This window comes from Nymphalis io, chromosome 13, assembly GCF_905147045.1.
Source record: "Nymphalis io chromosome 13, ilAglIoxx1.1, whole genome shotgun sequence".
Classification (NCBI taxonomy): domain Eukaryota; kingdom Metazoa; phylum Arthropoda; class Insecta; order Lepidoptera; family Nymphalidae; genus Nymphalis; species Nymphalis io.
The window spans coordinates 4668691-4684007 of NC_065900.1; the positions used below are offsets into that span (position 1 = coordinate 4668691).

The 15317-nt window shown below is 31.6% G+C and overlaps 1 protein-coding gene across 2 annotated transcripts in view; it reads right to left on the reverse strand.

Annotated features, from left to right (window-relative positions):
- Positions 1-15317, reverse strand: part of LOC126772803 (suppressor of lurcher protein 1-like) — a 110690-nt gene that overhangs the window by 71101 nt on the left and 24272 nt on the right. The gene's annotated exons all lie outside the window — the stretch shown is intronic.

Genomic DNA, 15317 nt, shown 5'->3' on the forward strand with positions numbered 1-15317 from the left:
GCATATGAAGTTTTATTTATCTTGTTTACATCCTCATAAAGCCATACTTTTAATAGGTATATTATTAAATATAGAATAATTTTAAATGAACAGTATTTTTATTATGCCTGATTAATAGATATTAAAATAAATGTCTGCAATCTTTTATATTCTTAACGGTCAAGTTTTTGATTCGATTAGGTAAGAAATAAGAAACTGAGCTTATACTTGAATTATTTGAGCTTATTTTTGAATACTCTACGATTTTTGAAGCGATATTCTTCAATCATTCTACATATTTAAGCAAAAACAATTTGATACATAGTCCTTGTTAACATTTATTCACTTTAATTAAAAATGTTTTATTTAAGACTTAATCTTAACAATACATACAGACAATTTTTTAAGTAATTGTTTAATATTTTTCGTAAGAATATATTATAAGAAATAAACAATAAAATATTTATAGAAAGTATTAAAGTAAGGTACCATTTAACATTATTATTTTAACCGAAATATTTAGGATGTGAAATCTCAAGGGTGCAAAGGAATCAATTGATTAAGTATCCAGCCAAACGTTTCCCGACAGGGTAATACATTTTCATTTTCCACTCGTATACGGTATGTTATGGATACTATTTCAAACTTTTTTAATGTTCGTATCCCACAGATACTAAATTCATAAAAAAACATACTTTATTTTGTAATGTCATAATTATTAGATATATTTATGTATATGTACTTAATAGCTAACCAATAAACGGTTTTAATGAATTAAATGTCCTTCTATTATAAAATTATTTTTAAGGGCGTCATTTGTGGATAGGTTTTGGTGTCTGGTTAGGTAACAAGCACTCCTAATTTATTGTATTGCAAAACAGCACCGCTTATAATCTGTGTTCTATGAAGCACATAAATTCTTGGTTTCCAAGGTTGATGATGCATTAATGAGTGGTTCATGTTTCTTACACAGCCATGTCTATGGGCATCGTCTACTAATTATCAGGAGCAACCTTTGCCCATCCGCTTAATTATTATAAATTTAAAAAACATCATTCGTCCATCTTTACTTTGGGTTAATAGAAGAATATTTAATAAACTTCTGTTGCCAGCTAGACAGTTTTCGTTGTCGATTAATGTAGTTGACTCTTATAAGAACTATGTAATAAGATGGAATGGCTCTTTTTTAACTCAGCCGCAACCACACGGCAACTAATGGCAATGAGGTTAAATTTAATTTAAAAGACAGGAAATTTTATATAGTGTCCGGAGTTATGTCTTTTTATACACAAATGCTTTGTGTTACTTGAGTTATAGTATTATAATGAAAGTCGAAATTTTATACAAACATATTAACTGATAGTTTCTAAATAGCTGATCAAAGTAAGGCTTATTAAACTGACTAAATACCAAACGCTCATTGGTTGCCTATTGTGTCGATTAGGAAAAATTAGATTTTAACAAATGCAACTTCATACTTATTTCATTTTTTTTACATTTATTATTATAATGACGATGAAAATTTCAATTTCATAAATGAAATATTATTCTAATTTTAAAAGTACCTTTATGAATCGCTTTTTATCAAGTAATGGAACCTTCATTTAAAAAACATAAGTACATTCGATTTTCAAATGTATCCTCAGTCGCATGTAACATAACGAAATTTATATTAAATTTTTATAAATAATATTGCCCGCGACTTCGTACGCGTGGAATTTAGAATCAAGTATCTATATTTTTATTTTTGCGGAGAGAGTTGAGAATGAAATACCAATAAAATGGAATTGAAACGGGTAAAAGTATTTATTTTGGTGCATCCTTTCAAAGATTCTGGTGGTTCTTGTGTTCTCTCTAAATGAACTTTGCCAAATGAATAATACTTTCCTTTACGGTCTCCATACCATTTCAAGGCACGGCAATTCGCGCATATTTCCTCTATTGAATCAATATGAATAAAATAGGCATATTTTAATATTTGGTCATACAAAATTAAATTTTTTTCTTTTCTATCCACGTCAACTCTTCGGGATGCTATATCATCGAAGCATTATCAGCGCTAATAGGCAGTCGGTTTTTTTCTAACTGCGGATTCAGATCTCACTGGATTGTGCTTACTGAAATCTTGAACACGGCTTCCAGATGATGTGCGGTAATTTCCTGTCTATCATAGTTATTCATCTGTGTCCAAAATTCTTAATATTTCATCGCGTTTACAGTCAACTGACAAACGTAAGTCTCTTTTCTTAACTGTTTCTAGTGAGTGCGTAATTTCGTTTTGAGTGCGATCACCAGGAAAACGCAACATTCGTTCCTCATGCGTATTTACGAATGCATTTCAATGCATGCGCCCTGAAATCTCACGTTCTGCTGAAGCAGACAAACGTGATTTTCTTTCTTGACTTAACGGTTGCGGTTTTCAACTAAACGCTGTTCTCGTTCGGAATTCGTTTCTACAGAACAGAAAACCGTGTGGTGCCTTCAGAGCATCGGCTCGGGAAGAACGTGAGATACGATTAAGCTCTGCGATCAGAGTTCTTACCGAGTTCCCGCAATCCGTGCTTTCGCGTGGCGAGACCGGTTCGCGCACAATCGACTTTTACCTTGTACGCCACTCTCTACAGATCGTGACGCGGCGTTACAGCGTCTATTAGTATTATATTAAGACGCGATTCGCGTTCGAAAGAATACTTTGAGATCGAGACGCGGAACTTCTAGAACACTGCTTGACGCACTTCTTACTCCAGTTTACTTGCTGTTAATCTTCTCAATCGTGCGCGTTTGGCTTGAGCAGAAGTCGATTATAAATTAGACGGTTTTCGGGAAGGCATTACAAATTTTAAGTATTTAACACAGTAATGCTTGAATTATTATTTTTTGCAATTGAACTAAAAATTAAATAAATATACAATTATTAGTATTATAACCTCAAATATTATGCTCTAGAAAATTGCTATATAAAAATTCACAGAAAAGTAGAGTACAGTAGAGTAGAGACTACATACAGTCTTTGAGGTTATAATGCAAGTGTTACTTTTATGAAAAAAAAAAATTAAAATATTATGCTATTGAAAAAGCCACTTAGCAATAGTTCGGTTTTTGAACACTGTTGTAGTGTAGTATATAAGCAGCTGACACATGGTATTGAGGGCAGTAATAAATTTATCTTCAAACCTTAAACATCTACTTTATTTACCTAGTCCCGTCCTTACATGGCGACCCTGCCATTTAAGGTTCGGTTTCGGGTTCTAACGAAGTGCAGTATAACAATATAATGTCACTCTGTGTAATATTGGACATTCGTGTATTTAATTGTTCGAACGTTAGTAGAGTCATAATACAAAATGGGCAAAGAACAAAGTAAAGAACAAATTGTGGTTGCACAAAATGCCGCAGGAGGCGTGAATTCGGCCGACGTGGAACTAATACACCAAAATCAGAAAGTGACAAATATAATTTTGGGTATTTTTCTTTTACTTTTAATTTTGGGGGCAAAGTTTGCCATATATAAATTATATAAACGCTGCCACATAAACTGGATGCGTCAGGAGATGGCCAGGAGCGCTTTCAGACGTTCGAGGCGGGGACCAGAGACTGGAGAAATAAATCAGGAACGTGTCGTTTAGCCTGGAGACGCATCAATGGATGCTTATAAAAAAATAGGAGTGTAAAAGTGTGAAAAATATATAAAAGGAGAAGTGAAATAGTGTCATCAGCAAAGGTGTTATGGTATTATAGACAATAGATATATTCATATTTTATCATTATTTTTAAGTGTATATTTTTAAGCCGTTTCTTAAGATTTAAATGGATCATATATTAGATATAAAACATCAAATTGAAAATATAAAAATAAATTTAATTAAACTAAGTAAAGGGAAAAGAACTAAAAAGTTGTTAGAACAGAAATATTTAGAGGCAAAAAGTTTATATGACGAATATATAAAATATCGTGACGAGTTAAACTTTAATGCATCTAAAGGGTATATAAAAAAGGAATAGATAAATTACTTATTAGTTGCTTGCGAAGAAATTGAATCGTTTTATCAAAAAATTCAAACAACTTGTTTAGTTAGTGACCAAGATTTTAGCACCATGACTGACTTTGACATGAAAACTGCTACTTCTCTTCTACCTATTATGACAGGAGATGAAGAAGTTACTAAAAAATTAATAGATTGTATCGAATTCTATAGCCAAACCATTAGGAAAGAACATGAACAGTTACTTATTTCTTTTGTCCTTAAAACGCGTTTAACTAAAAATGCCAAATTACGTTTGTTATCTAACTATGAATCTTCCACAGAACTTATTGCCGACATGAAAAATAATCTGTTGACTAAGCAGTCAGCCACGGCACTACAAATAGAAATGTTAAAATCTAGACAAGGTTCGCAGAGTATTGAGGAATTTGGTAAGAAACTTGAGGATTTATTTGTTGAATTGACTATTTCCCAAGCTAACGGTGACGATAACGCGTTTAAAATATTGAGACCCGTAAACGAAAAATTAGCAATACAGCGATTCACCGAAGGTTTGAGGAACAGTCGATTAAGCACTATTTTAGCGGCCCGCAACTACTCAGAGCTGAAAGATGTTATAAGAGCAGCCAAAGACGAGGAACTGTCGCGTCAAGGCTCTTTTACATCAGCTGGAACGATTTTCACGACTCAACATCGAGGTAAGTACCAACCATCTTATAGGGGGCATAGTAGAGGTCGAGTATTAAACAACGCACGCCAACATTACACGCCAAATAGTTCATTTAGGCCGATGCCGAATCAAACATCTAGTTTATACCACCGAGGAAACAATAGAGGATCCACAAGTAATTCTCGAGGACGCGGACATAATTTTGAACGTGCAGTATCGCGAGGTAGAAATAATAACGGTAGAAAACAGCATGGGTATCTTATGAATCAATCCCAAAACGATATACAGGTTCCTACTTCGGAAAATAACCAAAACTTAGAATTTTTTCGATCCTAACTTTATTCTAGCATGCAATACATATAATAGTTTCGTAGAGTTTACAATATTAGGTACCAAATATAGAATGCTAGTTGACACGGGCGCCTCGATGTCAGTGATTAAATACGATGTAATAAGAGATAGGAATATTCCAATACATCCAAAACGCGTAGCCGTAAATGGTATTGGTGGCACCTCGTACACTGAGGGCTATGTTTACATACCGTTTACCTTATGTGGAATAGAATTCAAACATAAGTTTTATGTCTTAAAGAATTTGCCTTGTATTCAAGATGGTTTAATCGGACAAGAATTTTTAACTAATTATAATTGTGTATTAAATTACGAAAATAATACATTTACTTTAAATAGCTTCGACAAACCAATTACGCTCTCCTTAGGTTTAGGAAAATTAGGTAAAAATACATTTATAAAGGTACCTCCGAGGTGTGAAAAGTTTTTTCAAGTTGATTCTTATTTGAATGAATCGTGTGTTATATTTCCCAGAGAATTGTGTGAAGGTGTATTTATCGCTGGAAGTATCTGTCAACCGAAAGAGGGAAAAATATTTATTCAAATTTTAAATACTCGCGAAACAGAAATTAATCTTAGTTATTTTAGGCCTGAAATTGATTTATTATCGAATTATAATATTTGTTCGTTTAACAAAGAAAATTTGGACGGAAAAAGAGTTCGGAAATTATTATCATTAATTAAATTGAATCATTTGAACAAAGAAGAAAGCATTAGTATACAAAGCATTTGTGCGAAATATGCTGACGTATTTTTCTTGCCAGGAGACAAGTTAGGTACGTGTAATCTTTACGAACAAAATATACAACTAAAAGCTAATACGAATCCGGTCTATACTAAACAATATAGATTACCGTTTTCTCAACGTGATGAAATAGAAAAACAAATTCAAAAAATGTTGGCCAATGATATTATCGAACCCGCTAACAGCGAATGGTCTAGCCCAGTACTATTAGTACCTAAAAAATCAGAAGATAATAATAAAAGCTGGCGTTTAGTCATAGATTTTCGGAAATTAAATGATTGTATAATGCATGACAAATTTCCCCTTCCGAATATAAGTGATATATTAGACTCACTTTCAGGAGCTATTTATTTTTCTCAATTAGATTTAACACAAGCTTATTATCAAACGAAGCTAAATGCTGACAGTAGGAAATATACCGCATTCACAACACCGTCTGGCCAGTATCAAATGACCCGTATGCCTATGGGTTTGAAAACCAGTCCTGGTTCATTTTCACGCTTAATGACAGTAGCAATGTCGGGACTTAATTACGATAAATGTTTTGTATATTTGGATAATTTAATTTGTTTCGGAAGAAATTTAGATAGTCATAATAAAAATTTGTTAGATATTTTAACAAGGCTTAGAAAAGTTAATTTAAAATTAAATCCTCATAAGTGCGATTTTCTTCGAAAAGAAATTTTATACCTCGGACACGTGGTATCAGCGGACGGCATTAAACCAGATCCAGAAAAAATTAAGGCGTTAATTAATTATCCGGTTCCTAAAAACGTAGACGAGCTCAAACGATTTGTAGCCTTTGCGAACTATTATCGAAAGTTTATTCCGAATTTCGCCCAAATCTGTATTCCATTAAATGATTTATGTCGTAAAAATGTAATATTTAATTGGGATAAAAACTGTCAAAAATCATTTAGTACTTTAAAAGAAATGTTAATGAGCCCTCCAATATTACAATATCCTATTTTCGATTATAATAACACATTTATACTACAGACAGACGCCTCAGGGTATGCAATAGGTTCGATTTTATGTAATGCTGATCGTAGACCAATAGCTTACGCCAGTCGTAGTTTAAATAAAGCTGAACGTAGGTATCCAACGATTGAGGAAGAGCTTTTAGCGATTGTTTGGTCTGTTAAATATTTTAGACCGTATCTCTATGGACGAAAGTTCATTATAGAAACAGATCATAGACCCTTAATATTTTTATACAATATGACAGATCCTTCCAGTAGATTGTTAAAATTTCGGCTAATACTTGAAGAGTATGATTTTAAGGTTACTTATGTGAAAGGGTGTGATAATGTAGCTGCAGATGCATTGTCACGCATAGAAATTAGTAGTGAAGAATTAAAGGCGATGAATGATCATATTTTGTCAGTACTTACAAGGGCACAAAAGAAGAAGCTTGATGAAAAACCTTGTAATTCTACTTCGGTTTCTAATATTTCTTCTGACGATTGGACTGATCACCCAAGAGTTGTAGAGATGTTAAAACTACCGAAGTATTACACGGAGTTGGTATTTGTGAATGAAGAAGAATGGAGAAAGTTTAAAAAATGCGTATCATTAGAGCGTGGTGATTATGCATACTCGTCGTCAAATCGTACAATTTTTGTGAAACTGTTTACCCAATCACAGTGTACACGAGCTGTCTCTGTGAGGGAAATGGAATCATTTTGTATCGATTTAAAAATAAATACGTTATATGTAATAAAAGATGAGAATAATTTTCAAATAATTAAAGAGCTAGCTCAGGTTATTAATAAAATGCGTAAGTGGTCCGGACCCCGTTTATGCGTAATTAAAGGAGTTGCAAAAATTATAGACGACGATACGAAAAGAGTTATATTAAACGATTATCATATCCTGCCCACTAGCGGACACGCAGGAATAAGACGTATGTTAAATAACATTCGTAAAAAATATTTTTGGCCAGGATTAGAGCATGATGTTAAGCTTTTTGTAAAAAAATGTAGTAAATGTCAACGTTATAAATATTTAAATACCATAAAAGAACCTATGACCATAACGGACTGTGGAAATTCAGCTTTTGATAAGATTTATTTAGATTTGGTAGGTCCATTGACAAGAGATAATAATTATAATTACATTTTAACGCTCCAATGCGACCTCACCAAATATGTCGAGGCATATCCGATAGCAGGTAAGGATGCGCGCACAGTAGCTACAACTCTAGTAAATAATTTTATACTTAGATATGGCATCCCTCGGCAGATCGTGACCGATAGAGGAACTGAATTTATAAATTCTACAATGGAAGAGGTTTGTAAAATTTTAAATATAAGTCAATTACAGTCTACAGCCTTCCACCATCAGACCTTAGGATCACTTGAAAATAGTCATAAACATTTAACATTTTATTTAAGAATGCAAGTTAACAGTCATAGTCAGGAATGGAGTTCATGGATTCCTTACTGGTGTTTTTCGTATAACACTTCTGTACACTCGAGTACAAAATTTACTCCATACGAATTAGTGTTTGGCAAACAATGTAACTTACCAAGTAATCTTAGGTCGACAATAGATCCAATTTACAATTTTGATGATTATGCAATAGAACTAAAATACCGGTTACAAAAGTCACAAAATGATGCTAAAACAAACCTCATAAATTGTAAAACTTTAAGAAAAATAAAATATGATAGAAGTATAAACCCAGTGGAGTATAAACAAGGAGACTTAGTATTGGTTAAAAATGAAAATATTAGCAAACTTGATCCATTATATTTAGGTCCATATACAGTTGTTAAAGATTTATCACCGAATGTTGTAATTTTAGTCAATGGTAAAGAAAAAACTGTTCATAAAAATAGGACAAGACTTTATGTTGAATGATCATTAAACATATTGTTTATTAAGACTTGTGATTATGACTGTACCTATTATGATATTTGATATTAAATTTCAGCACTGCATTATTATACCTTTGTTTACATATTTGTTTTATTTTGTTTAATTATTATTATATTCAATTTTATTTTACTTTTTCATATTGTATTTTGATAAAAAAAAAATGTTAATGTATCCAACATTTTTTTTTTGTTTGGTAGGGCATGTAGTGTAGTATATAAGCAGCTGACACATGGTATTGAGGGCAGTAATAAATTTATCTTCAAACCTTAAACATCTACTTTATTTACCTAGTCCCGTCCTTACACTGTTTTTATTTGTAATTTATGTTTTCCTTTGTGTGTACTTCCATTCTCTTTTCATCTATTGATTCTATGGCTAATTTTTTTTTTCGATTTCCGCTTTAAATGAAACAAATCTAAATATTGTTTTATTATTATGATGCGGGTACAAATACAGACAAACAAAAATTCTAAAAACTGTTTTTTTGGCTTCTGTTTCTTTAGTAAAGATCCCCATATTATAAATATAATATAAATGTGTATTGGCCTTTTACAATATTGTTATTAGTATATAGATATTGGAACAAATTAATAATATATAAGTCAAAAAAAATAATCTAAATAATATGAGTGTATATTTTGAACGTCATCTCAGCAACGTTGGCAAGAGGTCGTGCTAATGAGAGGGATTTGGTTGGAATAGTATTGACTTTTGTTGTTATATTATTCGCCAAGCATTGAAGAGCTCATTAAGCTATTGGTTAAAGCAAACCCGTCGTCTGTTAGTCCAACATTTGTATTATAATAAGGTCGCTCCAACGATTTGCCAACATTAGATAGAATTGTCTCAGTCAGGAAAATTTTGTTTGTTTTATTCCGGATTCATACGAAATATACTGAGTGGATCGACATTGAAGTTTATCGTGATAAAATATTAACCATTCCTTACATCGGAATCGAAATCATCATCATCGAAAAAGGATTCAATTAAATAATTATTATGTAAAATTTGTTAATATTTTGCGTTTTGTTATAGTTTTATCCTTATAATAATAAAATTATATTATCCACCAAGCATGAAGACTGTTATATATTTATAGAAACGAAATAGATCTCTGTAAATTAATCAAAAATAACTACTGCCGGTTTAAAGGTCATTGACTTGTCTTGTAGTTGATTTTCAATACACATCTGCAAAAATACTGAAAAAAAAACATATTCTACAAACAATAAACGAAATAATTCAATCAAAATAAAATTAACTAGTGCATATAGAAAAGTATATAAACTAATAAAACAAGGCAAAACCACTTATAATAGATAGATGGGTAAATATGAAAAGTGTTCTTGAGCTGCGAGATATACTTTTGAATAATACTACTGAAAATTAAAAAAAAAATCCTCTCTGTTCTGATACGTATATGTATATGATTATTATAACAGACAAAAATAAATAACACAGGTAACTTTTTACGAGGTAACAACTTTAACATTAATAAAATGAAAACAATATTCTATTAAACACACAAGATAGAAATGTTTTCCAGACGAATATAATATTACAATTAATAAAATATATTTATTTTATTTTTATAACTATATGTTTAAATAAAATTTAAAATATTGCGCATGAGTGTATGCGCAAATACACATGCATTCATTCACTCTTATAGTTCGACGGCGATCCAATCCGACAAGAATTCAGCCGCAGGACCAGCGGATTTAAGGCTTTTCTAAACCCAATAACTTTTTTGAACCCAGGACCTCGAGATCTGCGTCTTTATGTCTAGGCACTAGACCAAGAAGGCAGTCAATTTTTAAGATAATTTAATTTTAAATGATATCGTTTTAAATATAATATTACGGTACACAGTAACAGTAACAGTAACAGCCTGTTAATGTCCCACTGCTGGGCTAAGGCCTCCTCTCCCTTTTGAGGAGAAGGTTGTGGAGCTTATTCCACCACCCTGCTCCAATGCGGGTTGGTAGAATACACATATGGCAGAATTTCAATGAAATTAGACACATGCAGGTTTCCTCACGATGTTTTCCTTCACCGTTAAGCATGAGATGAATTATAATCACAAATTAAGCACATGAAAATACAGTGGTGCTTGCCCGGGTTTGAACCCACGATCATCGGATAAGATTCACGCGTTCTAACCACTGGGCCATCTCGGCTTTTTTTTATTACGGTACACGAAGAAAATAATTTATAATGACATGAAAAGTTAAGATAACTGTATATGAATAAATAAAATAATAAATGTAAACAAAATATATTTCTAAATGCATTTTTTTTTAATTCGAAATGAAAAATACGCTTCAATTTTTAAGCCCGCATCAAAAATTTATAACACGTACTTAAGTTGAGATGAAACTGTGGGGATAATTACAGCGGAGCGAAACTATCTACGTTTAATTTCCTGCTTCGGATGTTACTCGGTTTAAAAGATAATTTCATGATAAATTGCAACGGGACATCTTACTGAAAATACCTCAATTTCCCATTTAAAAATGTTCATATATTGCATTATTATATCCCCGCTGCATATATTTTCCAATGGCTGATACCAACATAAATTGTTCTGAACAACATTAAAGACTGCGCATATCATTCATATTTAAAAAATGAGTGCGGTCGCTTTTTTTTTAATATTAATATGTATTGAAGCAAATTTCAAGGTCGATTGAAGGTCGTTAAACGTTCTATACGTAACAATTCGTAACAAAACATTTTTTATTCAAAAAATATATAATTAGAAATATATTTTATAAAACTATCGTAATATATTCATTAACGGTTGACATCATATTTATAATAAATAGCTACATCTCAAAACCCTACAAAAAAACAATATAAATAAAATGTCCACTCCGAAACTTTAAACAATCATAACGTAAAAATGGCTTATCTTACAAAAAAAAACCAAACGGAATAAAGTAAAAACTAATTTTATATAAAATAAAATACTAGAAACGATTTTATTTCTATAACATGTAATTAAAAAATAATAATAATTAAAATATCTTTTATTTTCTCAGTTTTGTATGCAAGCGATTTATTATAAAAAGGTAAGATTTTTTGTTTTATAGTCTTTCATATATAATAATTTAGCTATTGCGTGCATATAAAATTTACACCATAATTGTGATGCTAAATAACCAAATAACATAAGCTTAGTAAACATATACAGATAAGGTTCGTAATTTTGAGTACTTTTATACAAAAGAATTGTGAGAATGATTCTCAAACAAAAGTTTTAAGTATACAATCTTCGCCTTGTAATTTGTTCGAACGTAACAATCTGCGTAGCGTTTTATTCAAATGAATAGAATTTTATTTACCTACGAGTATTCTGCAAAATTTAATCTAGAAAGAGCTCGTATACTTGGCTTTTACGGAACCGACGCTTTAAGGCGAAGATATTTTGTAAAATATTCTATCTATTAAAAATAATTTGAAGTCAAAAATGGAAATAAATTGTAAGAATATTTATTTATTATTTAATTATAATACCAATAGTGTTAAACGTTCTCTTCTACTACATTTGATATAAAAATAAAATACTGCTACTTTTCTTCATATTACCGAATACTAAAGGTTTTCTGTCTACTGCCGTTTGATAACTTCAAGTGTTTTTTATACATGAAGATATTTAGACAAAACAGACTCTTAAGAATGCACTAAGGTTGAAAAACTATCGTCTGTTGTTTTATAAACATTGCTAGCTTATTTAAGCAATGCGCTTAAAAAAACTAAGTTAATTTTTCTACTAACTATGAAAAAAAATATTATCTTTGGTGTGGTCTTTAGTCATTCAGCATAGAATCGGTGCTGAGCAGAATCGTCGTAATTCTGCACAGCGATAGGTTATGAGGACAAAAAAAAACACAACAATACACATAATAAAATGTTAAAAAATATCTTTATAATAATAAAATTTATATTTGTACAACGAAGTTTGCACTTATTTTTCTTTTTTTATTAGCAAAGTTACTCAAATCTTAGACAGAAATAAAAGGCGTTTCTTTCTTCGTCATAGTCCTTTTTTTCAGAAGGTCAAGGATTTTAAGCTAATTAATATTGAATATCTTCTACTTAATTAATACTTTTTTATAATTAATCTTATGACTTCATCTGAATCACTGGTAGGGCTTTGTCACTGGTGGTAGGTCTTTCATCTTAACATCTTAGTCCCAAGGTTGGTGGCACTGGCGATGTAAGCGATGGTTAACATTTCCTACAATGCCAATGTCTATGGGCGTTGGTGACCACTTATCATCAGGTGGCCCATATGCTCATCCGCCTACCTACTCTATAAAAAAAGACTGAAATGTCCAAAAACAAATATAAGTACAAAAGATATTTGTTATATTCATATTCAAATAAATTTTAATACAAATCAAAATTTAAAACGAGAAAACAACTGTATATAATATTTAATACACACAATAATTTTATCAACACGCGATAACATTCAATTTATAGAATCTTGTTTAATATAAAACAATATGAAATAGTTCATACAAGTGCGGCATAAATCCGATTGTAACGTGAATACTGAATAATAAACGACAATCATAAATCTCGTATGAAAACACCATAAATCTAACCGATTTCTGTTCAGGTTAACCACAAATGGACGGACGGGTAGAAAATTCAACAACGAACATTGATAGTACCTTTTCATATTAAAACTTTCGATCGCTTCACGGCTTAATGTCTTTGAAGATTCTTTCAATTTTCACATTATTTATCGCTGTCAATTTATATCGCGGTGAACAGATAAAAAATGATTCTAGATTTAATCTTCAGAACCTTTAGATATATTCAGCCTTTGTTTATACAAAAATACATATTTTAAATGAATACCTAAGTGTGTCTTCTTATCTATATGATATAGTTCTATTTGGCGGTCAGTTATTAATATATATATATATATATATATATATATATATATATATATATTAGGTCCTTACATATGAAATTAGTTTTGTCGTACTGACCACTTTGATCTAAAATATCTCCTCTTTGGTTAAGAATTCCAAATCCAAATTTATAAATTCATTTAGCTGGTACATTTTAGTTTTGAAAACAGTCATTCATTTGTTTTTTCCGTATTATTTTGTTCTTTGGCGTCGCTTATTACCGCACAATGGAAAACATGAAATATCGGTATATTTGCGAGTACGAGTTCTACCTTGGCACCAGTGCTGCAGAAACAGCTCGAAGGAATAATGAGGTGTACGGCGCTGATATCGCAAAAGAAAGCACGGTACGTTTTGGGTTTCAACGTTTTCGTTCTGGAAAAATCGACCTTCAGAACCAACCCCGTGGACGGCCGGAGACCAAAGTGGAAAATGAAGAATTAAAGACTATTGTGGAAGCGGATCCATCACAAAGCACTTCAGAGATAGCAGCAGGCATCGGGGAAAGTAAAAAAACTTGAACGATGGGTACCTCATGAATTGAGTGAATCGAACTTGCAAACACGCGTCGACTGCTGTGTTACTTTGCTCAACCGACACAATAATGAAGGGATTTTAAATCGAATCATTACTTGTGATGATAAGTGGATACTGTACGATAATCGGAAGTGCTCGTCGCAATGGCTGAACCCTGGAGACCTAGCCAAATCCTGCCCTAAACGAAAATTGACTCAGAAAAGTTTACTTGTGAGTGTTTGGTGGACTAGCGCCGGTGTCGTTCAGTACGGCTTTCTAAAATCTGGCCAAACGATTACGGCAGATATCTTTTGTCAGCAACTGCAAACCATGAAGGAAGAACTAGCTGCTAAACAACCGAGATTGGTCAATCGCTCTAGGCCACTGCTGTTTCACGACAACGTAAGACCACACACTGCACAACAAACAACCACTAAGTTAGATGAGCTACAATTGGAATGTCTGCGACTAGATCTCTAACGGACACTTTTTTCAAGGTTTGATAAAGTTAAAATATAGTCAATATATAATTGTCGAATATTCATTATTTTGGTTTCGGTATAGATTTTAATAGTTGGAGTAAAATATGAGTAAATAAAGAGCATTTTGATAAATTTGTTTTGTGCAGCTTGAACGTCAGCTAGTTTTGTTTTGGCAGTCCTGACCCATAATTCAATTTAGTACAAAATATGTGGTTTAACGAAGGTGTTATTGATATACTTAGTAACAAATAAAAATAATTGAATCTGATAAATATATATAATATTAAAGCTATATTAAAGAAATCGGTATGTTCAAAATATATTTCTTATTTATAATCAATCAAATAATCGTTAAATGAATAATTCATATACGAATCGGTTTTTTTCCATATCTCTTCCACATTTTACATAGAATTTGCATTACGGATCCTATAATCCAATTAGGGGAAATCAAAAAGTACTCAAAGCTTTCAAATTAAGGCGGATTATACATTTCAGAATCTCAATTTTTTAATATAATTATATACAATAAATAATTTTTTTTATATTTGTTTGGCTTCAATTAAAATTTTTTTTTCTTCTATTGGGAAGTAAGATGTTATTTACCTTGTGCCTGTAGTTACATTGGCTCACTCATCCTTCAAATTGGGGCTTAATAATACGAAGCATTGCTGCTTGGCAGTAAAATATATGACGAGTAAGCGACACCTACCTGGTCGGTCTTGCCACTAATTAAATAACAAATCTTCAATTTACAAGTTTACTTTTAAAATGATG